Below are 15,413 nucleotides of genomic sequence, written 5' to 3'. Positions count from 1 at the left end.
AAAACACTTTGATGTATAAGCAAAATAAATACATAGTAGTATGTGTAATAATTGTTATACAAGTCGTAGGTCAAAGTTTATCTCTGAAGGAGAAGAGAGACAAAAATACGTGCCAGCAGCCGATTTAACGACGCGTCGCAGTTGCTATCGCCTACTGGTGGCTTTTCTTTTAAAATGAGGCTTCGTATGCGAAAAGGGTTTTAGTTTTAATGTTTTCTAGTGAAAATTTCTCCTTTTTAAATCAACCATAGGGAATTTGAAACACGTATATATATCTTTTAGATCGCACCACACTTAAGGGCTCTCATAAAAGCAAACCCACGTATGGCCCCCAATTTGTGGCTGGCTGCGATCAAAGCAACTGAATTTTTGACAAATAAATTAAGTTTACTAAATATGGACCACGTTAGTTGATCTTTTGAGTATGGCTGAAAATTGTTCTCTTATATAAAAAATAATGTATAATTTTTGTACAAGTTGTGTGTGATTAAGCAAAGTGGAAGGATATTTAATCGACGGCCTTGCCCAACTATAGCATTACTACTTGTTTTTGAGAGGAAAAAATAAATCTATTTTCATATGAAAAAATGGAATTCATATTGAAAGTTTGGATTTGACCATAATATCTAAACTTCTTATTCATACGTTTTATGACAACATGAACGAGTAAAATCTATTAAGTCCGTCAAATAAATTGTCAAGAATGCCATCATTGATGCAGCCTCGTTACTCACAAAGTCTCACCACACCCTCCGCCTATAGTGGTTTCGTTTTTCCCGAACTACATATATGAAGTCATATTTACAATTCAAAGCTAAAATCCATTTGGAGCAAAACTTTATTCTCGTATTTAATTTAATGATCGATATGTAATGTTTGTGCGTAATTTCATGGAGAAATAATGAGAATGTAATTTCCAATGCAAAGGAGTTGGGAAAAAATTGTGAGCAATTTTAAGATTGTGCGGAGGTATGTAATACCAAAAAGAACATTAGATAGACCCGCCTTTTACAATACCGATCGATTCATAACAACTTTCTGGGCCATTATAAGCTTGTCTGTCCGTCTGCCCGCCTTTTTTTCTTATGTTGAAGGCCGAATACTTCCCTTATAAGGACCAATTTTGAAACGTCGGCAACGGTGTAGAGCATTGAATGGTTGGCCACTTACCACTACATTGTTGTCACTCTTTTTTAAATAAAAACTTCCCAACAATGCTATTCATATCAATTTGTCGCAAAAATTAAAAGTATGTGGTTTTTTTCCAACACTTCAATTATTTTGCCCGAATCAAACTCATTCTGTGTTTGTTTTTTCTTTAACTCTGATTTTTATAATAACACGAACACTACTTGAGGTTTTTCGTTGTATTGTTCACTAAAATTAAGTCAGGTTTTTGTTGAACATTAATCGTTTCATTTACAATAATTTAGCTAAACAAAATCTGGTCGCTTACCTGCTTTTGCAGATAATCTATAATACCAATTGCTAATGGATTTTCCGCATTATTTACGGCGAGCCACAGTACATTCTTTAAACTATCTTTACACACACTGTCTTGGGGGCCCATATAACGGACAATGAACAGGAGAAAGAACTGTAAATAAACGACTTTGTTGAATATCTTTCTTTCTACAATGTATATAAGATTCATATAAGATTTACCAAAAATAATATGATTTTCCTGAGTCGAGCAGTAGCAAAAAGCAAAAGAATGAGAGTCGCAGCTACAATTATCTAAAATAAATATTTTGAAACATATTTACTGAGAGATAAATCGAATAACTAATGTATGGAAATTTCAAAAATCGACTTTACTTGCCACCAGCTTATTGCAATTTGCTCGTTATCGTGATCCATGCTAGAAACTATATTATAGAAGTGATATCACTTAAACTTTCAGGCTACTGTCCAGTTTTTACATGCAGCGCTTCAATATATAGGCACGAAACTGATAGTATTTTTCTAGATAGCATTTTTAGCTTTACACGCTTTGTGCTTGGGCATCTTTAGTTTGTCGCTATGCTTGCAACCGTATATCATCACACACAATAAAATTATTCATATGTAATAATACTCTCTCTCTGCTTCTCAGTGACGTACATATGTATGTAAACACATGACATATACATGTGTACGCATGGTATAATATAATTCCAGCCAAAATTACAGAATCTAATGCGAGAGCTTCTATATGAGTTTTAGGCAATCATAAATCAACTAAAGATATTATAAATATATATATATATATATATATATATGACATATATATATATATGATATCATATGTGTGCGAGTGTGCTTATGTCTCAGTGGCATGTAGTGACCCATAATGCACAAGACAGCAATAATTCCTTTCAAAATAAGCATATATTGGTTTTTTTGAGTTCAGAGAGGACTGAATGAAGAGATCGCCCAACATTTATTTCAAAATTCAAGCTACAAGATTATTGCGGTCTTTTCGCTTTTCTTCTATCAAACGTTTGTAAACTAGAAGCGTTTACAATTCTGTGTTCTTAAGTGAATATACGCTATGATTTCTATATAAGTGCTTACGTAATGAAAAAGCAACACCAACTAGGTATTCAGGTAGCGAGCATAGTTTGTTTTTGTTTTACCATTCATTCCACTCTGAATAATTCTAAACTTAATTTGAATGACAATTTTCAAACCAAGAATTATGGACAATCTTGCTATTATTAAAAAAAAAAGTTCTACGAATAATGTATCGTTACCCAAGTTACTTGTTATTCATATATAATTGTTTGATGAATTTCTTTTCTTCATAGAATGTTTTCATTAAAATTTATTAAAGTATTTGGCGAAAATAAAATTTACAATTCTTTACTACGAAACACTCTTACATGCCACACCATAGCGCATATTCACTTAAGAACACAGAACTATGGGTGCTCCTACGTTGCAGATGATTGGGGAAATGCGACTACATATCAAGAAACTACTTGCAAAAGTTTTTTTCGTACAAATAATGAGAATAGAAGAGTAAGCAGTCAAATGGCTGCTAATTACGAGCATTACCACTTATTATTGATAACGGAAACACATTTAATCCGTAATAATCTCCTAGTTTGGATTTAAATATTGCATCATCTTGTCAATTAGTTGTCTCTGGTTTTAAACAATTCGATTCAAATCGAAAGCAGAATATCGCTCTTTGTGCTCTCGCTGCCTCCTTAGTTTTCTACTCTCTATTGCTGTAGAGTAATCAGATGGAATTAAATTTTTCATAAGTAATCACCCCCTGACTTTTTCAAGTATGAAACCGTTCAGATCTTTAGGTCTTTCATATATGTATTCTTGAAATGCATCCAAGGTAATTTAGAAAAACCGCATAACCCTTGCTAATCAACTTGGAGGATATGATTGCTGCAAGGTTAGATTTTGCAATGCAACAAACGCATAAACGTTCATTTATATATCAATCGATTGGATGCTATCATATATTGAGATAGTCAATGAAATATATTTTATGAGGTCTTTGAATAGAATCTAATGTGTATAGACTTCCATCTCAATCGACTTTCAATCTTTTAAATGAAAGCAAAGAGCCCTTTGCTCAATGTTTGGTCGTCATCCAAAATATAAAATTGATATAAAAGCGATAAAATGACACCAGTTTTTAGAACGGCATATGAAAATAAAGCGTAACGGCGTAGAGAAGATTGGGTTTAATGTATGTGTGATCTAGAGAACAAACACAGAGAGTTCCTATTGTCTTTGAAGTCGTCTGCAAAGCTTCTACATAGCTGGGGAAGTACCAAAGCGTTCTGCATACGGCAGCAGTATTTCGTTTATGACTTGTATTCAAACACATTGTGTTTTTGTTTATAGAAGGAATTTATAACTAAAGAGTTGATGTTATAAAACGATTATGTGAGTGCTTTTTGTTGCAGATTCATATTTAGAAATCGAAAATTAATTCCTTCTAGAATTTTTTTCGCTTCGATTGTTTATCTTATGCCTTTATGCTATTTATTTACTTACTTATACATGAAAGTAAGCCGAAGGGACTTAAAAATAAATCGTAAGCCGTGTAATCCCAAGGTAGGTGTAAACCTCCGAACTGACGTAAACAGGCGAACACTTGGCAACCGATAATAGTGATAACAGTGAGCATATTTAGTAGAAGACCCTTGTGTCAAAGAAAATTAGAACGGACGGAGCTCGATATTTGCACTAAATTATTATTATTTCTCTTTCTTTTTTTGTCACTTATCTCTAAGCCTAGCGCGTGAGTCAATTTCCAAAATTTTTTGATGAATATTTTTTTTTGTAATGGAGTGAGGAACATGCTAATGTACATTTCAAAAAATTTTAAAAAAATTTGGGGATACATAGATTGGAATCCAAAATTCTATTATGTCCTACTCTTTGTGTGGTATAAAGGTATATCAAGTTTGTGCGGATGTACGCAACACCCATGGGAAGTTGAGAGACACCCACCTTTTATTATAACGATAGCGAGAATCGTTTTCTGAATCGATCTAAGCTAGTCTGTCCGTCTGTCCATTGTTGTTTTCTTGTGTTTAATGCACTTGGAATATTTTGATGAAATTGGATACACTACCGAACGCCGTTCGAAATGAATCGAGTCAGACCTTCCTTGATATGGTGACATATAGATAACTATAGGGTTGTGTAGGATGTTCAATGATGGACTGTACCCCGCTATAGAGTTTTTACTTGTTTTTAATATTAGATGTGCTAGTAAGCCTATTAAGGCTATTGTGCATCAAATTACCGGTTGTTCGAAAAAACCTTCCCGGGGTTGAAAGTTATAAATCATGGAGTGCCTGACAAATTGCGGCTTCCTACGCTCATTTTTGCTACTGTTGCAATGCCACAAAAATCATGGATCCCAACGACCTATTTTCGCGTAAATAAGTGCACGTTCCAGAAATACTTTAAATAAGTTTTCTTCTGTCAATACGGACTCAAAATTATTTCCTAAAATGTATTAAGTGTTGCTGTCAGTCATTTTTGTTCAGCACAGAGATCAAAGCATTTTGATGAAGTTCGGCGCATTGCTTTAATTTGACCGAAAGATGAACGTTATTGACCATCTCTTCGATTTAGAATTAATTTATAGTAGGAACTGCTAATAAGTATTCTTTATTGTTTACGGCGAGCAACAGTACAGTACTTTATCGTTGTATTCACATAGAATTTGCCAAAGTAACTAAAAATTCCTTTATTCGAGCAGCAATAAAACTCCACGCAGTCTCAGCCTGAGAAAACATGAATTGGTTGATGGTCCTCGCCATCCCGATTTCCCACACAATATCAACAATTGTGGCAGCGGCACTCTATAAATACAATAAAGTCACACAGTCTTTACTGCTATGACGTATTCATTTCAAATTTACCCAAAAAACTATGACGTTCCTTGTAGAAGGAGGAGTTAAATGTAAGGCAATCCCAACCGCACCTATCACGATCTAAAAAGCGTAGACACATTTACTTGCAAAAAGCAATCGAGCAACGAAAGTGTTGAAATATTAAAAAATTATTTCACTTTTAACAAACCCACCCAGCAGTCCATAATAAAAAGCTTGTACATATACCGAGAGCGATTTGTACTTTAAATTTTCATTAGAATACTAAGCGACTTGTGGTGTTGCTCTTCAATATATAGGCGCGTAACTCATCGCTTTTTCCAACATCTTCAAACTTGTATCCATTTTTATGCAGACATGCTTAGTTTATCGTAATATTTGCAACGATACGTTATCACGTCCACGAAAAATGTTTATCTGTAACACCGCATTGCCTCAATGGCATACAGCGACACATGATAGTGACAGTGTTCCTTTAAAAATAGGTAAACGCTGGGAGTAATCACGCAAGAAAAATTTTTACCAAACGGATGAATACAACAGCGAGAGCTAACTTTCAGCTTGGTGATGAACCTTCTGAGTTTTAAACAATATGCAAACGCCGCGTAGATGGACTGATCCACATGAAGCATATATATGTTGCAAGTTATGTTTATGCAACACAACAAACGCGCGGGAATTTATTTTTGTATTGGTCGATTGGATGGTATCATCCATTGACATAATCATTAATTGATCAGGAATATATTTTATGAGCTCTTCGAGGATAATGTAAGCTAAGCAGCGGACTTCAGACGATGACACGCAATAAGTCAACAAATTAATTTAAATAATGCAGGCTTCCAAAGAACATCGATTGTTAATCGTCTAGGCAAAAGCCCTTCCTTAAGGCAAGCAAAGAACGCTTTGCAAAGATGCAATGGATGGAAGGAAGGGCGATAAAAAGTCAGTAGCTTTTAGAACATTGTACGAATACGAAGAGCATATGGTTTTCGGTTTAACTTTATAGAGAACCTATAGGCAATACAGACGTCTTTAGGGTATGCAAGTGAAGCAATGTATGGGCGTTTTAGAAAACAATACATTGTTAGAAAGAGATCTTATTTCGTTTGGATGGCGAAGTACCAAAGTATTCTGCGTACGGTTGCAGTATCTCGTTTACGATTGGTATTCAAACATATCGTCTTTCTATTTCTAACAAAAACTTATAAATAAAGATTTGGTGAACGCTTCATGTCAGCATGTAATTCTATTATAAACCGTTATTACTGATATGATTATAATAATTAATTTGAGCAGAGAAATATATTCAAAGACAAAAGTATTCAAGCACCACTATCTAGAGCTATCGGCTTTATTGAAAACTCTACCGCAGTTGAGATTTGAACCCACGATAATGGAGTTGTTAGTCGAAACACTGCAACACTGCAATTCCGTGGCGCGGGGTTGAGGCTTGCATTTGGCATTTTTCATAATTTCGGCTTTAAACAAATGGTTATGCAGCGTGTAGAGTTTCAATATTTTTTGGCAATAGTTGATCTTTACAGGAATAACCTATACGTAGTTACTAACATATACTTTTAGCAAACCAATTAATGAAGAAGGCGTGCTTCGGATGGAATCATTTCTTTGAACTCTCTTCTATATTAACTTTCTTACCGCCTGAGTGGCCGATTAAGCAAGAGTCTCGACTACCAACTCAATGGTCGTGGGTTCAAATCTCAAGTGCGGTAGAGTTTTTAATAAAGCCGAAAGCCTTATATGCTAGTGCTTTAAGACTTTAGTCCTAGAATTTATTCTCTGGCTAAGTTTATAATAATAATAATAATAATAATAATAACTTTCTTACAAAAGAGAGGACTTTATTTGACAACCAGATTTGGCTTTTTCAGTATTTGATAGAGAAAATTGATCGCAAATAGCTGGTTGACATTGACAAATTTGCTTTAGTATATTCAGATCACATATACTTCGCTTTTATATCTCTTTGCTTACAAAAGCTTACATAAAAGTAAAGGTGTGTACGATAAGATAATTAAAGCAAGGAAGGAACGATATTTGGCCTACATCGCTTCACCTTCTCGGCTCCCATCATAAAAGGTTCTCATGCAAAGTAAATTTGTAGATGCGCTTACGTTTTAGCCGAAGACGAATAAATATTTTTTAGTCTTTGATCCTTGTCAACTTAATTGGGTGGGCCGAGCAGGTAGCAGTCGGCGTTCGAATCTCAGTATGCTAGAATGTAAAATCTCCAAATGTCGGTATGCTAGACTGCGGTCGTCCCTCATGTCTTTCGCTTTTAACCACTTCTTTCTGGCACTGTCATTCAAAGGAGTGATTGGTATTATACCAAAAAAAAGCAAAATGTCGAAAGTTCAAATGATGTCTTCGTATCTTTCCGTGGCGTACTTTAACCAACTAAAAATGCTCGATTATCCCAGAGGTATTTCAGATATCAGTGAAATTTTTTAAAGACGTCCCGGGGACGTTTGTTACAGCAAATTTAAATATTGAACTGACTGAACGTCCAATATGTACGTTTCCTTGGGCATGGTCCGATTATAGTAGCCTCTACAAAATATTATGTACACAAAGGAGGTTTTCTAAGAACTCTGAAAATGATTTTCGATAATCGAAAAAAGGAGTGGCAAGAGATAGTTAAGTTTACCAAAAGGCAATGGTATTCACTATGTTGTATGAAAAAAAAATACGGCAAGAGAAAGATCTTTTCCGAAGGCGAAAAAGACATCGCCACCGTGGTCCCCATGACTACTAACTGTTTGCGCATTTTAAAAGATTGCTCCATGAAAAGTTATTCGGATGAAACGAAGACATACCTTAAGGATCTTGAGAAATCGTACGAGAAAGATTGAAAACTTCGCGTCACTTATTATTATTTTGATGAATAAATTCAAATATAACACAAAAGTCTTACTTTTGCTCATTTAGTCCCGGCAATTATTGATCTAAGTATTATTTATTAGCAAGAAAGTTTAACGCGGGCCTAATATTTCCGAGTCATGGTCTATAACTAAAGCATGAATTTTACACTTACATGCCTAGGTACGTATGCATGTTTATATATAATTACGTGTACATATGTACATATGTATAGTTGATTATGTATTTGTGTACATATATGGAAATGCCAAGAAAAAAAGCAGAAGAAGAAGAAGAAGAGGAAAAGATATAAAGAACGTAAAAAGTTGAAAATGTTTAGCGTTGACATTGTACAACATGATATGAAGGTAGCTGCTGTGTTATGCTTTTCGTGGTTTTTAATATATATTTTATATCGATATAAAAAGATAAGCACGGAGAACCTTCATGTCCAGTGCAACAGCATCACTTAAACGTGCGTGTTTTATATCGATTTATCGCTGCCAGCAAAGCTTCGCCAAAAGTTTAAAGCATTCCCGTTTTGTCATTCCATTTGTTAAAGCTAGAAGTGAGGCGATAAGAGACTTATAAATATATATTCACGCAAAGGTTCAGGATATGTCCATATGTCCATTTGTCTTATGTCATTCGCGTTCATATGGATGCAAAAATTTTAGATCTGCTGTATAGGGCTTTACGGTAGTTTAGAGTTGTGAACGGATTTTGAAAATTTGTGCGTTAGAGCCTTAAGAAAGCCTGCGCAATAACAAATTGATTTAAAAAAAAATTTAAAGAAAAATGAAAACATTGCAAAGAGATGCCTATACATTGCCGATAAAGTATACCAGGACTTTGAAAGCGCAGTAGAGTGCTTTAATTGTATCAATGTTACGCCCACAATTAGCCTTTATTAGCATTGAAATTACTGAAGCGGTTGCTATCGAGGATTCGCTCCAAGGCGTTAACAGTTGTTTCAGCTAAGTTAACTTTTTGATCATTCAATATAGTTTTTATAGGCACAAACACTTACGCATCAAAATTCGCTTAAGTACATGCTTCATGTAGGCTTCATTCTCCTCATAGAAACTATTTTTAAATGCTATGTTCGTGCGTATATTGATGCACACATAAATACATATATTAATTTGATGTGGTTTTAGAAGAGCTTATTGCCTGTTTATATGTATGTGTGTACAACTAACTATACGTGTGTTTACGAACTAGTGAGGTTTTTGTGGTTGTGCACTTGGCATACTATGTCGCTTCATATCTGGTTTTCCATCATCTTGTTCAAGTTGATCGGCGAAATCATTCAATCCAAGAAGAGAAGAAAATTCACTTACCGAACGAACAGACAGTCTGATGCAATCTCGTCAACACATAGATGTGTGCGCATGTATTAAGATGCTTCCTTAGGTACATTACACACATAAGGAAGAATTTTATTATTTATTTATAGCGCTACAAACAAATGGCTATATTAAATGCATCAACTATTTCGCTTTCGCTTCATAGATAAAAGTTTTAATTGAAAGTTAAAAGTTTGACTGGAACGTTTAACTGTAACGAATTTTGCTTTTACTAAAAATGATCTTAGTTTTAACGCTAAATTTGAAAATAAAAACATAGACTGTCTTATGTGATGCATGCTCATATGTCGCCTTAAAGTTAAGTTTACTTTTCTCTGTCACTTCTCTCCATGCACACGTAATACGTATAATGTATGTAAAAACAAAATAGTTGTAGTTGTTGTTGCCTGTTATTGCCTTTAATAATAACTTCAAGTTCTTGATAAAACGTTCAAAGTTTATCGACATTAAACTGAAAGTTTTAACTGTTTTTACTTTTCATACAACAGAAAGTTAAATTCTGTGAAGACTTGAAGATGAAAGAAAAGAAAAGAAAAAAACAAAATAAATAACAAACGGAGAACAAATAACTCTTCCTATTTAAGGGAAAGTTGAATAGATGGAAAAGTCTTAGAACAAGCTTCCACGCAGAATTCAGTCACAATTAATTAAAACCATAAAAAGTCGGAGTTTTATAAACGTTTCTCTAAACGTAGTTTTGTACATCATTTCTGCTCACTTTGTAATGTTTTCCTTATATACCAACCTGTTTGAACTAAAAATAAGGTCAGTTTTTTAAAACTTATATAAAACAAGTAAAAACATTATAAGTGGGCCATAGACCACCATTAAATACCTTACACCACGTTACACCATAAGACGTTACGTGAGATGTCAAAAAAGTGGTCCAATCTCAACCATTTTCAACAGCATTCGTCCTTGGGACAAATCACGTCACTGTAGAGCACAATAAATAAGACGGACAGGGAAGGCGCAGAAAGCGATTCTGAATTAATCGGTATAATAAAAGGCGGTCCCATCTCAAGTTCTTCTAGGTGTTGCATACATATACCCCCGTATCACAAGTGGTGTAGAGAATTAAAAAGTCAAAATGCTAAAATGTATTTCTTCTCCTTTTAGGATCGAACGATTGTTTCCGGGTTATTTTTTAGTTTCCTCTCTTGCGATACTTTACGTTTGCCTGCACTGCTGACTGTATTAAAAAAATTAATTGGCACCCATTACAGGCCTCACTGCAGAGAAAGATAAAGAAACATTTTGCAATAGAGTTGAAGAGAAAGATGTGGATTTAATTTTCACGATTACGAGCATGACGTAAAAAGCGCCCTTGAGGGCCTTTCAATCGAGCAAAAAAGATCGAACAAAATTAACGAAAAATCCTAAATGAAATCGAAATTGTGTTGAAATCCGATTTGCCACAACAGAAAAGTACAAGTTAGAGAGAATTAAAGTCAGTTGTACAGCATAAGTGTACGTTCACTTGTCTCTCTTTGCTTACAAGAAATCTAACTAACCATCGAAAACGTTCTAAGCAATAGTTATAGGAATAGAAAGAAACATCAGTTGCTTGCTCTTTAAATATTCCTTATTAACGTTATTTGTATGTAAGTCAACATCGAAATTATTTACCTAATGATTTAAAAATACAGTATATAGGCTAGAAAGTGTTAACTCCAACACTTCTGATTGAAGTGATGGCAACTTTGCAACCCAGTCGCATCATCCTGTCCTATGGTTCATTCTAGTTTTCGTAATCTTTAACTTTTGTTGGAGTGTTGGAGTATGAGTAAAGCAATTTGTGAAGAAAGCATAGCCTGGTATACTAAAGTACAGATGTACACAAAATAGAACTTTATCATATCTAACTATATCTGACACCGACCATCGTTTGACGAAATCGCCGCATAAGTTGTGTACGATTTAACACTAAAACTGACGCTATTGGAAAAGCTAGAAATAGACAATGAAACCTTCAAGTGCTTCTTCGTCGATAGGCGATAGAAGAATTTGATAACACGGAATAGTTTTAAAAAATCCCAAAAAAAGCTACAAATTGACTGAGTGAATAGTATTCCTACGAAGTTCTTACCTCCATTTCCTGCCTTTCTCTTTGACTTACTTTGCATCTTCGCTGCCTATACGGCAATAATTCAATTAAATTACTTTTCGATAATCCAGCTCAAATTTTTCTGTTCGATAGGGATTTGTTCTCTAAATAAAATCCAAAATAGATTCCGGTATGTATTTCCGAATTAATTTCATATGAGCTTAGCTGTCAGTAAAATTATTGAAAAAATGAAAATAATACGTGCATGGATTACAACCATATATTGAGCCTAGCGAGAATCCTTCCCAGGGCATTCGTTTTGCTCATCTTTTCATAAAATGCGTGGAGAGAACGTTGGGATTTTAGAGGTTTAAGCTGCTAACTTTCAATACAAGCCTCGTTTAATATACGAAAAATAAAAAACGAAAATAAGTTCATCATACAAGACGCATTTCAGTGAAAATTTTTACCGTTTAACACATTTCTCCTTGGCACTCTCTTCATGTTCAGAGATGAACTTATGATTTCCATAAGACATGTTCGATCTGTATGCGACTCTAGCGCATAAACATTAGACGCATTCTTGGTACAATAATTCCTTCTTCACGATAAATATATTAGTACACGGCCCTTAAAATAATCCGATAAGCAGGCAACATTTCCGAAACCTAACAGCTATCCGCAGGTTTTTAAGCAACGCGCATACTAGTATTTTTTACTAGCCTGTGGCGAATGCTTGTGTTTGCCTCTACCTGAATTTTGAGCCCGATACTAAATGCATTGCTCGAAAAAAAAATGTTGGAAATCAAAAGGTAATGAAAATATGCATATAAATCCATGTATATATATTTTTGTTTTGCTAATGTTGAGTGGATGGAGGCAATGATTTTCATTGTTTTTTTTAAATTAATAGTTGTTGTGCTTCACTTGAGAATGTTATGATGAAGTATCTGTTCAAATTTGAAATGAAAGGGTAGAAAAGTTTAACATGCCTAACGATGCGGTAGGGCCAAGGAGATGCTAAGAAGAAGAAATATTCTTTTGTTGCGAAATCTGATACGCCAACGTTTTCTTTCCTAATAAATATTAGAAAATTATTTATAAGACTGTTTTTGGTATTTTGATTAGTTGATTCGAAAAAATTAGCTATAACTTCGTGCTCACAGAATTGCACTTCTTATTAAGCTAATAAGGAAGAAAAAAAAATGAAAGCATAAGTACTCCTTCTTCGTTAACTGTAGAGTAGCTCTAATCCTGATTTCAGCAGACAGGCACATTTTGATTAACAGGCATGACATAATGGAGTTGTCTTCTAAATCTGATTAAGAATATTGAGTTTTATAGGGTTTTCGATGCATACTTTTATGCGCTATAAACATTTAAGAATATGACACATTCTCTATAGTGATAAATGTAAGAATATTATGATAATCGTCTATTTGATAGAAAAAATAGTGTGACAGATTAAAATTTTTCAACGAAACCTCCTAACGCTATCTTATAGACGGGATACACTAAGTGGCCTATCATCTAGAAACCGAATTTCTTATTTATCGCATATTTTTCTAATCATTTGTAACTTACATCTGCACAGATGATTTCTCTAAACTGCTTGCAGCGGAGCAAATCTGATTGTTACTCCATTTACACATCTCTTAGTAAGTGTACGTACTAAAGCTGCCATTTACGGGATATAACGTAGTTGGCACTACAAGATTAGATGGATTATAACTGGTCAGCGAATGTCTTTATTACCGTTTGAGATAATCACTATTAGAAATAATATAAGGAACAAAAATTAATTAATTTCTCAGTTAGAATTACATTTTTAACATATGGAAAATCTAGATAGTTGTGAATAGTTCCGTTGCTAGCCAGCGAATGGGCGTTAACCAGTAACACGAAGAGATTTAGTTCGATATTTTTGAAGTGATTTCAATATTAGTGTTACTTTAATTATTAAATATAAGATACATATCTTTAATCGTATGTCTCTGTATTTACATATGTGCTAAGCAATCACATACGCAATTGCCGTACAACATGAATACTTTGTTATAATTATTACTCTAATGACGAAAGATATCGTTAAAGAATAGTAGAAGAACAAAAAGAACAATGAAAGCAAATGCACATCAAAGGTTTTAGTAAACGCTTGACGCTGGGTGTGCTTTCTGCATAAAGAACCAGTATTTTAATTATCGAATATGAATGAGAATAAGAAATGGAAAGAGAAAAAAACACTGCAACCATACTTAAAGAGCGCATTTGATCGTAAATATGAGAAATGAATATGCGTATGATTATTGGCAACAAAAGCTGACGAAACATGTTGCATAAACTTTGTTCTACTACATACACACGCTACAATTCTACCTTTGGCATATAAAAGACATGTTTGGCTTTCTGAGAGAATCAAGTATTGCTTTAGCCTTTAGTTTTACTCTCAGAAAAGTCAAAAATATCTTTCATAAGAGTGTGCGGCAAAGTAAATTTTATTCTCAGAAATAGAATTTTACTCTTAGCAAAGAATTTATACGAATGTGGAAAATGTTTAGATTTTATATTTATATACATGAAATGTTTAGATCTATGTTTCGTTTGGCGATTGTCGCTTATTGCTCTCTCTCTCTCTCTCTCTCTTTGTAAGGCAAAACTTTACAATAACAATGTTAGCAATAGCACCATGCTTCCAAGTAAATTTGAAAAAAAAAAAATTACAACTATTTTGTTGTTTCTCGGCCGTCCTGAAGATAAAAAGTTCGGAAAGTAAACGCACGATCGCACGATAAAAAAATTCCTCTGGAAAGAAAACGGATTTGCAGCATTGCTTGCGAATGTTTTTGAATGAAATGTAATTTGTTTTATTGTTATTGTTATAATTTGACGAAAAATATTTTTGCTGTCTGTGCATAAAATTTAAATTGAATAATTGTATTTGTTGTCTTTGGCAAAGCTCTTGCATGGTTCTTTAAAAATGTAAGAAGAAAAGCATGCAATTCTTATGTGTTGCAGGCGTACCTATAACCGTAACATAGTCTTTAGTTCTCTTGTAAATAATTTTACATACAGCATTTAATAAACAGCCGCCAAATTTATTATTACGCTTGCTAAAAAAAATTAAAACAAATTAAAAAAAAAATAAATAAAATATATATATAAAAACCATCAACTGCTACTGAGTACCTTGGCTTAATACATTAAAAAATAAAAATCTCTGAAGTTTGTTTAATTCGAGTGTTTAGTGATTAATTTTTAATTTACTTACATCTGTTTTATGCAAGCTCGTGTGGAAAGGTTAAAGAAAAAAGCATAAAAATATGTTTTGAAAGAAAATTTTGAAAACTTATACACTGATCCTATTCGCGACAGTAATCGGTTAAATTACAATGCTCTCACCTTGCAATCTACAACAGATTTTACGTTATTGTATACGATCGGGCGATAGTAAACATATTTTTGCGGATTCCGATTAATAAAAAGTTATAAACTCCATATTTGTTGCTGTCAACCGTAAAAATTAACTGCTAAAATTAACTACAAGATCATATAACATATGGCGGATAATGGATAATAATTACTACGAAATAATCGTGTCGACGCTTCAAACAGTTTCCATAATTCTTTGAACTAAACTCTTGAGCATTATCTTCTATGAAGCATAGGTCAGTGATGAGTCTTTCACTTTCGAAATTTATATTTTTGGCAAATGGTACGCATTTCCACTATGCAAATAGCGACTACATTGAGTGCTTATTA

This window comes from Glossina fuscipes, unplaced genomic scaffold (genome assembly GCF_014805625.2).
Source record: "Glossina fuscipes isolate IAEA_lab_2018 unplaced genomic scaffold, Yale_Gfus_2 27, whole genome shotgun sequence".
Taxonomy (NCBI): Eukaryota; Metazoa; Arthropoda; class Insecta; order Diptera; family Glossinidae; genus Glossina; species Glossina fuscipes.
Note: the sequence above shows the minus strand (reverse complement) of the source record.